Raw genomic sequence first — 7,897 nt, forward strand, 5'->3', positions numbered from 1 at the left:
CGCACACCTCTATCATGTCCCCCTTATGTGTCTTTCCCCCCCCCCTTTAATGAAACCTTTTCTGAATTTCTTTCTAAGCTGCATGTTGGAGCGGTTGCCCATTCCAACTTGTCGGTTTGACTGATTCCGCCACCCACCCACCCTGAAATCTGCAGTAAAAGGCTGGCCCCGAAACAATCAGGAAGGATTAAAAATAAATTCAAAAGGCACCACATCACACACTTTGTCTTTTCAGTTTGAAGGATTCCCCCATGGCTATGAAAAAATGTCACCTCTGCACAATCCCCCCATGCCCGAAAGAAGCCTTCCGAGTCCAACAGATTGCTGGAAAAAAGGGAGATAAGTTTCGCTCCCTTACCCGCTTTCCAGAGAACCCGGGATTTAGAAAATTCCCCATGGAGAAGCGGTAGTGAGAATTGGGTACTTTTCCCCCCTTTGGAATGGTACAATGATTAATGGGCCACTTGGAGTTGATTGCCTCTCAAATGGGAACGGAAGCCCTACGTAAACAAATAGGACTCTGGCTATGCACAGAGAGGTTAGAACCAGGCCAAAAAAATGAGAATGACAGATGGTTGGAAGGAATTTTTTGCCCTGTTCCATTCTAGGATAATACATTCGCTTTCCTTTTCCTTTGGCTTCTTTGCCAAGAGCAAATTTTCTCTGTCTCCCTCCTCTGTAAGGTCAACGGGACTCACTAATGTAATTTGATTTCCTCACGATACCGTGCGCCCCTTCAGGAAAACTTCGCTGTTGGTGGGAAACTTATGTTTTCTTTCTTGGGAAATGAGCTCATTCCCAGCATTGCTTTGCCACTGTCAAACCTTGGAAGGACTTCTAAAACCCCTCACTGTTGCCTGCACCCCCAGCTCCCAAAAGCCCCCTACCAGCATGGCCAATGGTAAGGGATAGGGATGGAGAGATCTGCCCATTTTGATCCTCCCAGTTTCTCATTTTTCCAATCTTAAATTCTCCACATTTCTGCAGCAAATTGCGTCCCCCACCAAAAAAAATCCTCATGAAAATTCTCCAGTGTTTTATTGTGTGTTTCTCCTAATAAACACATTTTTGTAGACTTCTTGTCATACAATGCCTTTTTTGCAAGCAATTTCTGGCTACATAATGCATTTTTGTATGTTATTTTTCCTCATAATCCATTGAAGTGTCCAGAGCGCGGTCTTGTCCTTTATTATTGGATGAATTTCAGTTGGTACAGCTCGAGGAAGTGGACAAGGTGCTTGGAATGGTGCGGGCGACCACGTCTGCTCTGGACCCTTGCCCATCTTGGCTAATGAAGACTAGCAGGGCTGTAACCGCCGGCTGGGCCAGGGAGGTAATAAATGCCTCCTTGAGAGAGGGAGTAGTCCCTGGTAGCCTCAAGGAGGCAATAATAAGACCTCTTTTAAAGAAACCTTCTCTGAACCCAGATGTTTTGAACAACTACAGACCGGTGGCGAATGTCCCTTTTTTGGGCAAGGTTCTGGAGCGGGAGGTTGCCGGCCAGCTCCAGGCGCTCTTGGATGAAACCGATTATCTGGATCCGTTTCAATCCGGTTTTAGGTCCGGTTTTGGCACTGAAACAGCCTTGGTCACCCTGTATGATGACCTTTGTCGGGAGAGGGACAGGGGGAGTGTGACTCTGTTGATTCTCCTTGATCTCTCAGCGGTGTTTGATACCATCGACCATGGTATCCTTCTGGGGAGGCTCGCGGAGTTGGGAGTTGGGGGCACTGCTTGGCAGTGGCTCTGCTCCTACTTAGCGGATCGTCGCCAGAAGGTAGTGCTTGGGGAACATTGCTCGACACCCTGGACTCTCCATTGTGGAGTCCCTCAGGGGTCGGTTTTGTCCCCCATGCTTTTCAACATCTACATGCAGCCTCTGGGTGCGGTCATCAGGAGTTTTGGAGTGCGTTGCCATCAGTACACTGATGACACGCAGCTCTACTTCTCCTTTTCACCTTCCACAGGTGAGACTGTTGATGTGCTGAACCGTTGCCTGACCGCGATAATGGACTGGATGAGAGCTAATAAACTGAAACTCAATCCAGACAAGACTGAGACACTGTTGGTGAGCTCTTTCTCTGCTCAGATGGTGGATGCTTATCCTGTTCTAGATGGGGTTACACTCCCCTTGAAGGAACAGGTTCGTAATTTGGGGGTCCTTTTTGACCCTTCCTTGTCGCTCGAGGCTCAAGTGGCCTCGGTGGCACGGAATGCGTTTTACCACCTGCGCTTAGTAGCCCAACTACGCCCCTATCTGGACAGTGATGATCTCGCCTCGGTTGTTCACGCTCTGGTAACTTCTAGACTGGATTACTGTAACGCGCTCTACGTAGGGCTGCCCTTGAAGACTGTTCGGAAACTTCAGCTAGTGCAAAATGCGGCAGCCAGGCTGTTGACAAGGACCAATCGGTCTGCGCATATAACACCTGTCCTGGCTCGCTTGCACTGGCTACCTATTTGTTTCCGAGCTAGATTCAAGGTGCTGGTGTTGACCTATAAAGCCTTACACGGTGTGGGACCGCAATACCTTGTGGAACGCCTCTCCCGCTATGAACCTACCCGTTCACTTCGTTCAGTATCTAAGGCCCTCCTCTGGGTACCAACTCACCAGGATGCCCGGAGGACTGTTACTAGATCTAGGGCCTTTTCTGTGGTGGCCCCCGAATTATGGAACAGCTTACCGGAGGAAATACGCCTGGCGCCTACGGTTCTTTCTTTTAGGCGCCAGGTTAAGACCTGGCTATACTCCCAGGCATTTTAATGTTTAATGCTTTATTTTATTTATTTATTTAGTTTAATTTATATACCGCCCTAAGCCCGAAGGCTCTCTGGGCGGTGTACAAAAAGATAAAAACAAGCACAATATATAAATACAATAAATACAATAAATAATAATAAAAAAACAAACAAACAAACAATAACGAACCAAACAACATCCAAAATACGGAAATGCTGTTTAAAATACACTTTAAAATGCCTGGGAGTATAAAAAGGTTTTCACCTGGCGCCGAAAAGATAGTAGCGTCGGCGCCAGGCGCACCTCATCAGGGAGACTGTTCCACAGTTCGGGGGCCACCACTGAAAAGGCCCTGGTTCTAGTCATCACCCTCCGAGCCTCTCGATGGGATGGTACTCGGAGGAGGGCCTTAGATGTCGAGCGTAGTGTACGGGTAGGTTCATATTGGGAGAGGCGTTCCACCAGGTATTGCGGTCCCATGCCGTGTAGGGCTTTATAGGTCAAAACCAGCACTTTGAATCTAGCCCGGAAACAAATAGGAAGCCAGTGCAGACGGGCCAGAACAGGTGTTATATGAGCGGACCATCTGGTCCGCGTCAATAGTCTGGCCACTGCATTCTGGACTAACTGTAGTTTCCGAACTATCTTCAAGGGCAGCCCCACGTAGAGCGCGGTGCAGTAGTCCAATCTAGAAGTTACCAGAGCATGAACAACTGAAGCGAGGTCGTCACTGTCCAGATAGGGACGTAGCTGGGCTACCAATCGAAGATGGTAAAAAGCATTTCGTGCCACCGAGGCCACCTGGGCCTCAAGAGACAGGGAAGGATCAAAAAGAACTCCCAAGCTACGAACCTGTTCCTTCAAGGGGAGTGTAACCCCATCAAGAACAGGATGAACATCCACCATCTGAGCAGAGAAGGCACTCACCAACAGCGTCTCAGTCTTGTGTGGATTGAGCTTCAGTCTGTTAGCTCCCATCCAGTCCATTATCGCGGTCAGGCAACGGTTTAGCACGTTAACAGCCTCACCTGAGGAGGATGAAAAGGAGAAATAGAGCTGCGTGTCATCAGCGTACTGATGACAACGCAGCCCAAAACTCCTGATGACCGCACCCAGCGGCTTCATGTAGATGTTGAAAAGCATGGGGGACAGTACCGATCCCTGCGGGACTCCACAATGGAGAGTCCAGGGTATCGAGCAATGTTCCCCAAGCACTACCTTCTGGTGGCGATCCACCAAGTAGGAGCGGAGCCACTGCCAAGCTTTATGTTTAATGTTTTTAGTTTAATGTGTTCCTTTGTTACTGATTTTATTCTATATTGTATTTTAATCTCGTTTTGTACACCGCCCAGAGAGCTATTAGCTATGGGCGGTCTAGAAATGAAAATAAATAAATAAATAAATAAATAAATAATATTCATTTTTATACACACTTTACCCGATTATACATAGTTTTGTATACATTGCTCGGTTGGAGAGTCGTGTCGCAACATTTGGATAAGTGTGAATTTTGAAGGAGGGCTGTGTTTCAGTTCTCAGATTGTTTCAGAAAGTGTGGATTTGATCGGTTCAGCTTGAAATGCAAACTGAATTGAATTTCTCCCTCGTCCGTAGCTAGAGCTGATGGAAGTCCAACAACCTCCAGGGGGCACAAGTTAGCTATCCTTGCTCTCCATCAAGGGTTGCCATCTTTTTGTAGGCACATTTTCATGGGCGCATTTGGAAGTTTGAGTCAGTGCCATGGGTGCTAGTCCCTTTGGTCACTTCAGAGATTAGCCCCCACCCAAGACACAGAAAGAGAGACAGCGTTGCATGCACACACTTTGCAAGGGATCTGGGTAAAAGTCAGATCTGGTAGAATTAATCTGAGACTCAAGAAACCCATAGAGCTGAAAGAGGAAGTGGGAAAGAGTGTCCCTTTTCCAACATCTGCCTTCAGCTTCCTGTGCTTTTCAATCCAGGAAAAGGTAACCACCTGCATCACCTTGATATGAAGGAGGCAGTGAGTGGGGTGGAGGAGCTCAGAGGTTTTGTGGGCCCCAGTTAAGACTTCAAGGGCATCCTCGTGCCCATGAGCACCATGTTGGCAACCCTTGCTCTACATTCATATGTAGATCTTGCCCATAATGATGGGCGACGGTAAAGATACATTGGGTGGTCACTGCTCTGCCTGTCACACCTAGGTCTGCAATAACCTTGCACTTCTATTTCAAAATTACCACACAGCTCCAGATTAATATCGGAGGAAGATCGGTCACACATCACCTTTTTACAAAAATGGTGAGAAAAATACACACAGAGAGACAGCATGGTCTTCGAGCCAAGTTTGCTAGAAATAGCAGCAGGAGCCTGCCGCTGGGTCCATCACGTCAGGCCCACAGGACAGAACCGCCTGCCTGTCACGACTCAAGACTTCCAATTAGCCAAATTGGGAGCAGCGCCGGCTGAAACCAAAGCTGATGGGAAAAAGGGGGGGGGAACCCACAGGTTGCTCAAGCAAGGTGTTTTAAAACTTTTAATGAACGGCTCCGGAAAGAAAAGAAAAAGAATAGTTTTTTCAGTTGGAGATTGGCATTAAGACTTGACAAAAACTGCTAATTGGAAGCTACTCAAGCAGCGGTGTGGCTGCCAAGGGGAGGCAAGGAGTTACACCAAGCTGCAAGATTTGGATTCCCAACTCCCATCAGCCCCCAGTGGTGCTTCAGTCATACAGGCTGGCGCTGATGGGAGTTGGGACTCCAAAAGGGTGTCAGATGTTAGTGGGAAACCTGGTGCTAAATCAATTGTATTTCTTTTCTTTTTATATATATATTTGTTTTATTTATTTATTATTTCATTTATATCCCACCCTTCCTCCCAGCAGGAGCCCAGAGTGGCAAACAAAGCACTAAAAACACTTTAAAACATCATAAAAACAGACTTTACAATGCATCAGAACAAAACATCCTTACAAGCATTTTTTAAAAAGCTTTGAAGACATCTTAACAAAGAAAAAAAAAGGTTAAAGACATTGTTTGTTTGTTTCTTTAAAAAGTTTTAAAAGCATATTAAAAAAGCAATTCCAACACAGACGCAGACTGGGATAAGATCTCAACTTAAAAGGCTTGTTGAAAGAGGAAGGTCTTCAATAGGTGCCGAAAAGATAACAGAGACGGCGCCTGTCTAATATTTAAGGCTAGGGAATTCCAAAAGGTCGGTGCCGCTACACTAAAGGTCCATTTCCTGTGTTGTGCAGAATGGACCTCCTGATAAGATGGTATCTGCAGGGGGCCCTCACCTGCACAGCGCATTGATCGACTGGGTATATAAGATGGTCTTTCAGGTATCCTGTTCCCAAGCTGTATAGGGCTTTGTACACCAAAACTAGAACCTTGAACTTGGGCTGGTAGCAAATGTTACACGCTTTGCTCACCAAAGTGACTTACATTTTAAAAAATGGATAAAAACACCCATAGTCCATAACATCTAAAACTCATCAAGGCATTAAAAGCCAAACAAAGAGGTACATAGTAGCCATTAAAGAGTTGCTGAATGTACTAAAAACATGAAAATGGAAATGGACTGCCTTCAAGTCGATCCCGACTCATGGCAACCCCATGAATAGGGTGTTCATGGTAAGCGGTATTCAGAGGGGGTTTGCCATTGCCTTCCTCTGAGGCTGAGAGGCAGTGACTGGCCCAAGGTCACCCAGTGAGCTTCATGGCTGTGTGTGGATTTGAACCCTGGTCTCCTGGGTCGTAGTCCAACACCTTAACCAGGTGCCAGGACTCTGACTCACCCTTTCTACTAAATAAATAAATGCAACTAAATAAAATTTCTCTAAACTAAAAAGCCCCCCAAATCCTGCAGCCATTCCTCATAGGGGAGTTGCTCTATCCCTTTGATTATTTTGGTTGCCCTTTTCTGAACCTTTTCCAATTCTACAATAGCCATTTTGAGGCAAGGCGACCAGAATCATAATCTGCATTCCAAATACACTCGCACCATAAACAGTATTATGATCGTAACAGTTTTATTTCCAATTTCTTTCCTAATGATCCCCAGTAGAGAATTTGCCTTTTTTACAGCTGCTGCACACTGGGTTGACATCTTCATCAAACTATCCACTACAACGCCAAGGTCTCATTCCTGGTCAGTCACCCAGTTCAGACCCCATGAGTTTACATGTGAAATTAAGATTTTTCAGCCCCAACATGCATCACTTTACACTTGTTTATATTGAATTGTGTTTGCCATTTTACTGCCCATTTGTTCAGTTTGGAGAGGTCCTTTTGGAACTCTTCACAATCCCTTTTTGTTTTAACAACCCTGAACAGTTTCAAACTGGAACAGGTGCAGAGGAGGGCAACAAAGATGATCAGGGGACTGGAAACAAAGCCCTGTGAGGAGAGACTGAAAGAACTGGGCATGTTTAGCCTGGAGAAGAGAAGACTGAGGGGAGATATGACAGCACTCTTCAAGTACATGAAAGGTTGTCACATAGAGGAGGGCTGGGATCTCTTCTCTATCGTCCCAGAGTGCAGGACATGAAATAATGGGCTCAAGTTGCAGGAAGCCAGATTTTGACTGGACATCAGGAAAAACTTCCTAACTGTTAGAGCCATACGACAATGGAACCAATTATCTAGAGAGGTAGTGGGCTCTCCAACACTGGAGGCCTTCAGGAGGCAGCTGGACAGCCATCTGTCGGGAATGCTTTGATTTGGATTCCTGCATTGAGCAGGGGGTTGGACTCAATGGCCTTGTAGGCACCTTCCAACTCTACTATTCTATGATTCTATGATATCATCAGCAAACTTGGCCACAGCATCAGTGCCCTACCTTACAGGAGGACAATCAACAGTGACCCACTTCATAGGGTTGGCGTAATGAGAGTCTACCAAAATAATGTACGTGAAGCCATTTAAACGTTCTGTATAAATACCAAGTATTAGTTGTACTAATTAGAATTAATAATACTAATTAAAATTAAATTAGAGCTGAGAAAGCATAGCTTTGACAGTTGGTGAGCTGAAAACAAGAGCAAATCTCTTCAGAAGGAAATAATTAGGCATAACAAGGAAGGCGTAAATGTCAAAATAAAGAAATGAAATACCAGCTAAGAGACTACACTACAGATCAGTTAGCATCCACTTTGATAATCGGGCAAATTGCTCT

This window comes from Rhineura floridana, chromosome 18, assembly GCF_030035675.1.
Source record: "Rhineura floridana isolate rRhiFlo1 chromosome 18, rRhiFlo1.hap2, whole genome shotgun sequence".
Classification (NCBI taxonomy): Eukaryota; Metazoa; Chordata; class Lepidosauria; order Squamata; family Rhineuridae; genus Rhineura; species Rhineura floridana.